Below are 12,038 nucleotides of genomic sequence, written 5' to 3'. Positions count from 1 at the left end.
AGACAAAGTATCACACGCTGGGGAACCAGGATCCCGGGGGCGGCTGACTGTTCATCAGAAGCAGTGAGGCCAGAACACGACGGAAGATGTTCTGTAAAGTGTGGGGAGGGAATAAACTGCTCGCCAGAATTCTATACCTAGCAAAACTGTCCCGCCAACGAAGGTGAAATAAACACAGCTCAGATAACAGAAAACTACTGCCCGCATATCTGCCCTGCAAGGAAGGTGTTCTTCAGGCTGAAGGAAGTAACCCTGGGTGAAAGCTAGATTCTCAGGAGGAAAGGGAGAGTGACGGAAGAGCTGAATGTGGATAAAAATACACACACACACACGTACACCCGTGTACATAAAACACATATGCACACAGATACGCATGTATATATTTCTGCTTCTAATTTATATAAAGTATATGATGCTTAAAGAGAAAATTACAGCATCGTATGGGGACTGATAATACATAGAGATGGACATTTGTGGCAACAATAGCACGAAGGCTGGGATAGGGCGCTGCAGGTAATTATACAGCCATAAGCTTCTGACAGTCTACATGCAGCAGCACGAGATTACCTGGAGCTGGGTAAGTCCGAAGCACCTATGTAATTCCTAGAGCAACCCCGCAGAAATCACACAAGAAATATAGCTAAGATGCCTACAGAAGAATTAAAATGTGATGCTAAAGATACCTGATGAACCCAACGCAAGACAGGAAAAGAGGAACAGAGGGACCAAAAGAGAAACCCTCAAGGGTGGGAACAGGGCGATGCCTTCAGCAGAGATGAGGAGGATCAGGTGCCTGAGGAGCGGGAAGAAGATGAGTTGGTTCACGCCAGCTCCACACGCGGTGCAGACACCCAGGAGGCAAGCGGACGGGGGTGTTGGCTTTTGGGACACAGGTCAGAATCGGAGATACAAAATCTGAAGTCGTTAGCACTGAGGAACAGCAGGTGAAGCCAAAGGAGTGAATGTATTGTCTCTCGGAAAGAATGCAGACCCAGAACAAAAGACCAGGAAACACCCTTTATTTCATGGTAAAACGCTCGCACTTGAGGAGGGAGTGGGGGAGGAGAACCCAGCCCAAGAGATTAAAGCCAGATGTTCAGAAAGCCAGCAAAAAAGTCACAGTGTCCCGCAGTGTCTTCTGAAGCTCAAGTCTGATGGCTTCCAAGCAGTGTCGTAGCACGTCTTGTGCTACTTTTGAAACAGAAGTTGGGAAGACTGGAAAGTAATCCCAGAAAATGGTATCAGTGATCATCTCTGGGCATGGGGTCACCAGGGAATTTCGGCTTTCTTGTGTCTTTTACTGTTGTACAAATATTCTACAGTTTATATGTACCGCCTTGGCAAGCAGAAGGGAAACAGATTTTTGGAAGTGATGTTTGTTTGGGGGACGTCCATAGACCTTCAAGAAGTGCGTCCCCCCAGCACATTTCTTCCAGGTGGGACTGCTCTCCGTGCTAGGGTGGGGGGCTTCCTGAGTCATGTTTTTGTTTTCCATAAACGTTATGCCTGCTCACGGCTGTGGGGCAGCGCTGAACTGGCCAGCACGTGGGTGGGGTGGTTCTACCTGACTCGGAGTGACCGGGAGGGTCCCGGAGAATGTGCTGGAGCTTCCCCCTGAAGCTCCCCGTCTTCATGTTACAGCTGGACCGAACATTCCGGGAGCTGGTATCCGGAAGTCAGCCCCGGGCAGCCAGCCTCCCTGAAGATCATTCGCTCAAGGGACCCTTTTTTCTCTGCAAAGATTTGTCATCCCGTTTAAACTTAAAGGAAGTAGAAGCTGCAAATACTCATCAAGGTTTATAAGGGATCAGAAGAGAATTAAAAATACATTTATTCTGCTGTTTCAGTTAACGACAGCTTACCCACGAGAGGAAGGGAAGGCCTGGGGGTTCCGTTCAGGCAGCAGTGGGCAGGAGCGTCAGAACCTTGGAAGGGACAGCCCTCTCGTGGGTGGCCCGGAAGCAGAGCGGAGCCCAAACCCAGGCGGAGGCGAGAACCGTCTCGGCGAGCAGGGGGCGGCGCGCGCATCCCGCAGGCGCCGTTCTCGCGTTAAAGACGCACAGAGGCTGGGGGGAAGCGGAAGGGATGTTAAACACCAGGGGACGTCCGCCGGGCCGCCCTGCAGCCTCTGGAGGAGAGGAGGGAGGTGGTCCCTGAGCTTCCCTTTCCCTGCAGGAAACCAGCCTCAGCGCCGAGGGTCGGGCGGGATTTACAGACCCCTCAGCAGAAGGGAGGGGGGAGGTGGGGGCGGGACTTCCGTTCTGGGACTTCCGTGTCCGTCGAGGATTTGAACCTCAGCCTGGTGGAGCCTCAGTGTGAGTGGGGGTGAAGGGAAAACCACGAGAACCGTGGTCCTGCCATCGAGGGCCTGTGACTGGGCAGCGGTTGAACTATTTGGCTGCCGCCGTTGTCTTCGCCGAAGAACCTCCTTTATGGGCTGAGCCTGCAGGCTGTTTTTAATGACTGTGATTTTTTTTTTTTTTTGGAAAAACATTCCCAAGGCATTCCCTGGGGTGAGACTCGGGACAATATTAAATCCAATGAATCACCCAGCCTCCAGGAAGGTGGGGCCTCGCAGAGTCCTGCCGTGTGACGGCTCAGCCTGGCGTCCCCGGGGCCGTGGCGACCTGGCTGGTGTCTGGTGCTCATTCAACAAAGAGGCGGCCGAGCGCCAGCGGCTGGCACGGCCAAGTCACCTTCCCGCTGTCTCTCACTTGCAGGTGACAGGGAGGAGACCCCTGAACCCCAGTCAGGCCCTTTTACAAGGTGCTCCGACGGCCCCCTTACTGCCTTGGGGTTGGCCCTCAGTTTCCCGATTTGCAGATCACCCTCCATGACTGTACCGTCTTCCCACGTCAGGCTCAGCCCAACACGGAGAGACGGGAAGAGCTGGGGAGGGGTCTCAGCCTGGACGGGTTTGCTTTGACGGTGATGTGCTAGCCTGGTCGTGAGCAGGTCCAGCCCTTCATCTCCTGGGGGTTCCGCTCTGCTCCTTACTTTAAGCCTATTGGTCTGTTTACCTGAGGACCTGGCAGGCCACGCACCCAAAGTGGGCCTTTTTTTAATATATAAAAATAGTTTTCAGTGGCTCTGGGTAAAGAAAGACGTGTGATAAGGTGTGTTCAGTTCACATCACTCAGCAGCCTGGAGAGGTGGTCCTCAGGACCCCGTTGATGGAAAACATCCTCCTCTCTGGGTGCCTTCTCCTCGCCCTTGAAGACCCGACCGGCCAAGGGGCCTTGTGCTCCAGGTCCTCTTGGGACGACCTTGGCCCCATCTGTCTCCCTTGGGGGGCGGTACTTTGCTCATAGGATTGTGCTGATGGACTGTGCTCCTGGGATTTAGTCAGGACGTTTGCCCGACTGACAGGGCCTGGGGGAAAGGAACAGAAGCCTGAAGGTCTTGGTGCCCCAAGGATGGGGCAGACTGGCAGCCAGGGGCACTGCCTGGGACCTGGTAGGCCTGCCGGGCCTCTCATCTAAGAGTCAGAATCTGCGTTTAGCCGGGGGACTCCTGTGCGTGTTCACGGCTGAGAAGGGATGATGTTGTCGGCGACTTGACTGGAGTACGGTGGGGAGCTGAATGTCCCTGTCCCTGATTCATGGTGTGTGGCTGCAGGAGGGGGCTTCCTGGCTCCCCCAGACGCACAGACTCCCTGCGGAGAGTGCACAACCCACACAGTCCGCTGCTCAAATGCCCAGTTGTCCAAACACTCTTCCAGCTGTGACTCATTTGTGCGTGAGTTTTCTCAGTGATGAGCCATCATTTATAAGCCCTTCCTGAAGTGTCCTCAGAGTCTGATGCAGCCACATGTGGTGCGGACGGGGCTGATTCATCAGAAAGGCAGAGATGAATCCCGCCCACTCTCCCCACAGCGAGCAGCCCGCCAGCTGGCTTCACCGGTGGGTGTTGACACAGCCTCCTCTCCCTTCTCCGAAGTGCCCATGAGACTCGGCCTTGGAGACTAGGCCCCACCTGGGAGGCCACAGATGTGCTCCTGGAGCCTGGGTGGTCACCATCGGGGCCGCGGGTCCAGGGCACCTCCCTGTCCTTGGGGCCGGCAGGGCACTCCAGAGGCACCTCCTACTCTGGCAACAAAGGAGCCTGCCATGATTCGGTTCCGAGTCGGTGCCATCTCTCCAGGTGTGAGGAGAAGGACATCACGGTGACACATGAGATGAACAGTGGCTCCCAGGAATTTAATTCAGAAAAATGGTGGCGAGTGTGGGACTGTGGCATCTGAACATGACCCTAGGAGATGAGAGACACAAACAAACTGCTGCATCAGAACAGAACGTGTGTGTTTAATTAGAATCTCCGTGGTCATCTTTTTCTCTGAGACACACAGGTGTGGGCAGTGGCATCAGAGCCACACCCTCCATCACCCCCGGACTTGGTACCAGGGAGCCCAGCCACCTGCACACGTCCTCAGGCCCAACTGTGTGCGATCTGAACACAGGCTCACGACCTGACTCGTGGATGTGCGGCCACCACGCCCACCACCCACCTGGACCACCCACCCAGGCAGCGAGGGGGCGCCGGTCAAGGACTCTGCATCCACCTTCACTGTGAGTCTCCTCGCGTCCTTCTGTCAGGAGGTGTCACAACCCCAGACGTCGCTCTCCTTGGTGTTAATTATTTCCTCTTCGCTTCCAGCTGGCGGGGGCTTTAGCACCTCCGGTCTCTGCGTTTGATCTCTGCACCGGGGAGCAAGGTAATTAAGGCGGCGACGATTTAAGAAAACGGCTCCGCTGGACGCGCCGCACATCTCCAGACAGCGCTCCGTCCTAAATCATTTGATAACGCAGGAGGCTCCGCGGACTCTCCACTCGGCCGAGGGCGAGTTCACGGGGTCACCCATCAGTAATTGATTCTCGGGGTGTCTCTGCTGCTTTTATTACAGTAATGAGGACTCTCTCTTTTTTTTCATCTCCTCTGATACGTTACCCAAACCATCAGCTTCTCAGTTTGGTGTCAGGATGACTTTGACAGGTTGTTAGCAACTATATGATGTACAGAACATCACAGCGATGTCTCAAACTGTGCGGCTGAGCGCTGCGCGGGGCCGCAGGTGCTGCCCGCAGCCGGGGAAGCGCTTGCAAGCAAGGAAGGTACCGCCGCCACTGAAAACACCACCACGGGCTTGATGCTCTAATGAAGAAGACGCCTGCACCGTGGACGTGTCTCCACTTCCAGGGCAGTTTCGCAGGGCCGGTGGCACCTGCAGGTCTCCAGCATATTCTGGGTAGAAAAAGGGGCGAGTGAAACTCAAGAGCAAAGCAGACGTCCTTACTGCGAAAGTTACAGACGCTTCCCTCCCTGCGTGGAGCTCTTTTTAAAGAGTGAGCGACAATTTGCTGGTCTCTGTACCATCCGATGTCCCCCTTTAGTTCCTTTCATCTTAGGGAAGGGAAGTCCATAACGTGAAGTCTCATGGGAGAGAAATTGGGTGTTTTTTGTTGTAATTCGACCGCCTTCCTACATGACTTCAAAGGGAGAGAGTGACTCAAGACAAAAGGGGGAAAAAGACTTCTCTCTCTCTTTTTTTTTTTTCCTTTGGTGGATCTATTCAAAGTGTTAGAATAAAATTTACTGTTTGTTTTTATTCAATGAACGTGTTTTTGAATTTAAACTTCTTTCCTATTTTCTGAGGTAGGGGATTTTGATCACAGGAGTCAGCACTGATTAAGGATGCTGGAATTTCAGGTTCAGGGTAGCCAGGAGTTTTGGAATCATTCTCTGACAAGGTCAGGCTCCAAAAACAGTCACATACAGTGGACTGGCTTCTTGCAGCCCATCCCAGCCCCGTAGAAAGGACTACAGATGGAGTGTCAATTGTACGTGAACTGGGGAATAAACCACATTGATACACCTTGTCACAAAGGATCAGCACAAAAATCATAGACTAACCAATGCTGTGCTTAAAACTAGAACTCATGAGAGCACTGGGCAAAGAACAAAGAGCTCAGGGGTGGGGCTTTCGGCCTTGGGGAGTGATTTTTGTTACACAGCTAAACATCTTGCTGTTTAAGTCACAAATGATGATCTTGGGAGATGACACTGAACGATGTATCCCAAGTGTGGATTCCCAGGCATCAAAACAGGCATTTCTCCCGCTTCAAGCCTGGAGCAGAGGGACCGGCAGCCTGGGGGCAGCCTGGTGACCAATGACACGGTGGGTGACATTGCCCTCTATCTCTAGCACGTGAGCAACATTCAGAACTGCCCGTTTATTTCATGTTTGCAGCCCGGGATTATAAAAAGCTTTTACCAAGACGAAAATAATATTTACCAAGCCTCATCGATCCTCCTTTAAATAAAGTACCTGTTTTAGGTGAGGTTAGCAATTTTATTCATAGGATTAATTTCATCCCGCAAACTATGGTGCGGTGTCTGACAAAAGATCTTTTTATAAATTCCACGTTGGAAAATAAGTCATAATCCCATCTGCTCCTTCACTTCTGGCCTCGCTGTAGAAGGAATTCAACAATACAAGGTCTCCTGCAGACGGAGACAGGTGGAACAGACGCTAATACATCACCAGCAAATATATAGACAGAGGTGACAGCGGCTATAAGAAATCGAATCATTACACTTGTTCTGCAGCTGTGGGCTGAGTGACTCGTTCTTGGCATAGAACTTGGGCACCAGAGCGTGTAAGGTTCCAAAGGCCCCTGGACCCAAGGCCTCCTGAGATCCCGGGTTCAACACCAGTCTCTCTCTCTGGCTTTGAACAGCTGAAGCCCAAATCCTCCAGGAGAGGGCACGTATATCCGAAAACAAGAGTTACGGGGAAGGATTCTCTGTCTCCTGTTTCTGAGTCTCTGTAATAGTTGAGCACAGGCGACTGTAGGGAAAGAAAGAAAGAAAAGCAAAACACTGGTGAATTCAAAACAAACCCTTAAATAAAATAGCGAATTTTCATGTAAAACCTCAGTTGAACAAGTTTTCTGTTTGCCAGCCTTTAATTGGATTCTGAAGGAGAGGGAATCCCTGAACCACATACCAAGGACACTTTGCTGCCTGGCTGCTTTTTCTGGCAGGATCTTCCTGGTTTGTGGAAAGAGTGGGCTGACGCTGGATGCTGCCGGGACTAGGGGACAATTTTAATGCGATGACTGTCATCTGGGAAGGTACAGGGGTCAGAAGCGTCACTGGGCACCCGGACACAGTCACTCATGTCTCTCTGACATCAAACAGCAGTAAAATGCATTGGCCCCCCTAAGCCATGAGCTGGCTCCCTAGTGACTTGCATGTGGGCCCCAAAGGGACACTGGCCACAGACAGACAGGAGCTCACTCGGGGGAACCCTGCCTCCAACACTTTCCAGACTCCTGGTGTCCCGGTCCTCTGGCCAGGAACCTGTTTTCCTTGGTTCTTTTTTGTCCAGGCTCAGAGCCAGTCTTTCCACCCAGGATGTGCCCTGGCCTCTCCTTTTACTCAGATCCTCCCTATTATTTGAGTCCAGGGCCATCTGGAGCCCCACCACAGGCCCTCACACAGTGGACATTGCTTCTCACGGTCCTGGAGGCTGTTCCTGGGGCCGGCAGACCTGGTTCCTGGTGAGACTCGACTCCTGGCTTCTAGATGGTCCCCACGTGGCAGAGAGAAAGAGAGAGCACCGGTCTCTTCCTTTTTTTTTTTTCCTCCACAAGAGAACAAATTCACATTTTTATTTACTTCTCAGTAAGTTTGAATCTCTGAGGGGCACAGCATCACACGGTTTCTGTGTCCACTGGCCCTAGCAGAAAGGTTGCTGTGGAATTTGGCACAAACCACACCACTGTTTGTGTGAGCACGAGCTACCTGTCCTTGGATTACTCTGGTTTTGTTTGGTTTTCCACCAGGAGTTACTGTGTTGTTCTTTGTACACAGAAGCACATCTCTTGCCTAGATAGAATTCAGTTTCATCTGAGCATAAACACCTTCAATTTTAAAACGAGCTGTGTGCTCCCTCTGGTTCCAGAGACCCTGCTTACAGCCAGCAAAACTGGCCCTGGACCACAGCCTTCCAGACATATTTATCATTTCAGAAGTCCTGTTCCCAGCAGGCCTCCACTGTCTCCAAGAGGGCTGAAAGGGCTGGTCTCTTCCTTTTTTTTTTTAAGAATCTAGCAATATATTTTAATTTTTACAAAAAGTTAATCTATGAAAACCATGGTCGTATTTTGCTAAACCTTATAAAGTTGAATCTTAACTTAAGGTACGTTTAAACAAAATAGTACAATAATACATTTATATGTTACACATTTTAGAAGAATGTATACATAATATAATGTGTGTACATATGTGCACATGTGTGCAGTAAGACAGATACAAGAATACACTTTAGAGAGAGTAAAAGAATGTATCTCAGGTGTCGGGAGAGTGTTTTTTCACAGGCCAACGTGGTGAAAGTCAGATGACAGCTCCCAAGAGGCTCTCTCACGCGCACACGCACGCACACGCACACACACTTAGTGGGATTATCTGGCAGGAGCATCCATATTTATTCTCTGATGGGTTCCAAGTTAGTATTGATTATAGAAATACAACTTATTACCAAGCGATGAAAAATTTCTAGCACTAAGGGAAGGTAAAGAATGTGTCTTGGTCTCAGAGTATTTTTATTTCTACTGAGAGTTGTTTTCCTGTTTATGGAACACGCCTCTGCGGAGCACGCGCCGCGCGCCCGGCACTGGGACTGCAAGGAAGAGCGAAACAGAGTCCCTGCCCTGCACGGGCTTTGCTGAAAGGTGCGCTATGCCTGCTGGTGCCGTGGTGTCTCCTGGGGAGGAAGCTGCTCCTCAGAGGAGGAGAGAGGATGGGGTACCAGGGGTGGGGGGCACGAGAAGAGGTCACCACTGAGCTGGGGGGCTTTCCCAGAATGGGGGTGGGGGACGATCACTTAGCTTATCTGTCTACCTACCTACCTATCTGTCCATCTACCTACCTGATCACTTGCCTGTCCGGCTTTGCTCCGTCACCTGCTTATCCAGCTACAGCATCTCTCGTCTGTCCACAGTTTGCTTTCTTCACCTGGTGGAGCGCAGACCTCGCTTGACCTCTCTCTGTATCCCTGTACCCATGCTTTGTAAGAGCGATGTAATATCTGACGTCATGGTGACACCAGTTTCTGTAACCGCTGCCCTGTCGATGGGAATGTGGTTCTTTCCAGACTTTAATGGGAATATGGAATTCCGTTTTATGAATCTATCATAATTTATTAAACTGTTCTCTTATTGATGGGTACTCAGGCTGTAGGCCATGTTTCCTGTTACAGTGTTCAGTCGGCAACTCTGTACATGTATCTTTATTAGGTTTTTATTTTCCGATAGAATCATAGAAGTGAGATGGTAGAGTCAAAGCATGTGCAAATGCCATGTCTGATCAGACACTGCCGAATCCCCTCCCCGAGCTTGTACCAGTTGCCTGTTCCTGCCAGAAGCTGTGAAGATGCCTGTTTCGTCACACCCTCAGTAACCAGAGGTGCTGGGAATACATCACATTTAAAGATCTGATTTGGAAAAAGCACATCTGTATTGTTGTTTATTTCCATGTTCCTTTAATCAGAGCTGGTTGAGCATCTGGTCACTGGTTTATCTGCCGTTTGTGCTTCTCACCTGTACGTGTTCTTTGTTCCCTTGAGAATTGTGTGCCATTTTCTTTCTTTTTTCCTTTTTTGGCATTTCATTATGTATTTATTTATTTTTAGCACCAAATTTACGCTTTATGTCCATTCCATTTCATAAATTAGTTACATTCAAGCAAACGACTGCTTGAGAATACAAATAGATATGAGTGAAATGTTGCATCTTGATTAAGATGTCTTATTTTTAAACAAGTTTCTGAAACTTTAATAGTAGCATCTAACTCTTTCTGTAGAACCGTAGTGCTGTTTTGAGTTCATAATCACCAGAGTGCAGGCATTTCATTATTTATTTAAATAATTTACTGAGGTGAAATTCACAGTCTAGAAATTAACTGTTTTAAGATGAACAGTTCGGTGGCGTTCAGTACATTCACAGTGTTGTGCACACACCACTTCTGTCTAGTTCCAAAACATTTCCATCACCCCAAAATAAAACCTCTTACCCATTAAGCACTTTCCCTCCATTGGTTTGCCATTTTCGTTTGGTCTGTTGAATTTGTTTGAATGTGGGGTCGTAATACTTCGTTGTGAATGTTCCCTGTCCCCAGTACGTCCCTTGTCTTTTCATTTTGTTTAGTCTGGTTTTTTATCAGAAAAAGTTTATAACATTCTGTTGCCAAATATGTCATTTTTGTCCATTGTTTCATATTGTTTACTCTCACTGCAAGATTACAAAAATATTTGCTCGTGTCTCTTTTGCTTTTGATTTTTTCAGTTAGGTCTTGATTTAACAGAAACTTATTTTTGTTTGTGTTATAAAATATACCACATATAAGGAATCCTTATTTTATTTTTTCCAAATGGGTCAATTGTTCCCTAAGTGTTAAAAAAAACTCTCTCCACACTAATTTGAAATGCCACCTTGATCACAGATTACAGATCCATTTGTACTTAAACTAGTTCCACTGGTGGACTTGTCTGGTTGTGAACTGCTATATTTCCATCACCTGACTCTTACTTTCCCAAGTTGGGAGCTTGTCAGCCTCCAAATATTCTGGGGGACAGAAAGGATGCGTCAACTTCTTCTAATGCCCAGAAGAGAGCGCACTGCCGGACACAGTGCATTTGTTAGGAGAAAATTAGAATTTTCACACATTCTGGAGAAAATGATTATACTAATTAACTAAAACTCGAGGTTATAAAATCACTTCTAGTGGTGAAGGAAGGCCCCCCGAATTTAAAGCCTTAGTGGTGCCCGTTTGCATCCCCGTAGGACAGCGTCGTCTAGGAGAGCAGGGAGGAGCCAGGCTTGGGACCGCTTCCTTTACTGCGCTGGTTTCGGCCCCTCGTAGCCTTTTCAGTGCAGAGAAGGGAGCGCCCGCCTCCAGTAAAGAGCTGCTCCTGGTCCATCTTCAGATCCAGGGCCTGGGAAACTTCGCGTCCTCCCAGCCGGCGCGGAGAGACAGGCGTGTAGGTGTAAATCTCAGGCAGTTGATGGTTGGAACCCACAAGCTCTACCTTGTAAATAATTCAGTTCGGTGCAGGAAATCTGCATATGAGGATGAAATGTCATTTATAACTCGGAGGATATCGGCTTGGCTGGGAACAGCCTTCCAATCTCTTCAACTCATTAAGCGCCGCTAAGGACGAGCGACGGTGGAGGACGCGGGGTGAACGCCCGCCGAGAGCGCGTGCGGGTCCCCGCTGCTTGGCCAGACTCACGCCGGAGAGAAAGCTCGAGGGTGTGCCTGTGACTCTCAGCTCGCCGCCGGCCCAGCTGCTCCGGGGGCTTAGTTGGGGGGCCCTCATTTCCCACGGGGCCCCCAGCCCGCCCCGCACGGACCAGGAGAGCCAGGCCGGCCGAGGGCGCTCCGGGCAGGGCGCGGGCGCGCCGGATGCGGGGGCGTACGATGTCCCAGCGCCGCGCTGGGCGCCCGGAGAGCCCAGAATCTCAGAGACGACGCGCGGGGATCCGGAGGGTCTGTGCGCGGGGCTGCTTTGCTCTCTATTAAATGTTGATCGGATATGGAAGAAATTCCATTTCCAGGGGCGCTGCAGCCCGAGTCCCAGGGCGTGGGGCAGTGAGGCTTGTGTCTGCCGCTTGTCCGTCTGCTTCGGTGCCGGTGCCGGGCGGACGGCCAGGGACGCGCCGCAGCAGGAGGGGCGCGCGGGGCGCGGCGGCTTTCTGGGCCAGGCGCTGGGAGCCACCGAGCCCAGACCGCGGGAGGGAGGAGGTATTTCGCCTGTGGACGTGAAAATGAAACAAATACCCGCCCCCAGGTAGAATATGAGCCTCTGGAAAGGTTTCCGGCCGGCCGCACGCCTGTCTGAGACACAGACCCCAGCTCAGCGGGACGGCGGCCGCTCCACAGACGGGCTCGGAGGAGGCCTGGCGCTCTTGGCCTTCTTCCCACGAGGCCTGTTTACTGAAGGACCAGGAGGGACTCATTATGAAATGGCTTACCGA

At 50.7% G+C, this 12,038-nt stretch overlaps 1 long non-coding RNA gene across 1 annotated transcript; it reads right to left on the bottom strand.

Moving 5' to 3' along the window:
- Positions 1-1,003: 1,003 nt before the first annotated feature.
- Positions 1,004-1,913, bottom strand: LOC140690513 (uncharacterized). The gene is made up of 2 exons (XR_012065826.1): positions 1,863-1,913; positions 1,004-1,733 (listed from the first exon to the last, which is right to left on the bottom strand). It is a non-coding gene; the product is annotated as an uncharacterized lncRNA (long non-coding RNA).
- Between the last annotated feature and the right edge of the window lie 10,125 nt (positions 1,914-12,038).

This window comes from Vicugna pacos, chromosome 30 (genome assembly GCF_048564905.1).
Source record: "Vicugna pacos chromosome 30, VicPac4, whole genome shotgun sequence".
Taxonomy (NCBI): Eukaryota; Metazoa; Chordata; class Mammalia; order Artiodactyla; family Camelidae; genus Vicugna; species Vicugna pacos.
The sequence above is the reverse complement of the archived record's forward strand: the minus strand, read 5'-3'. Positions and strand labels throughout refer to the sequence as shown.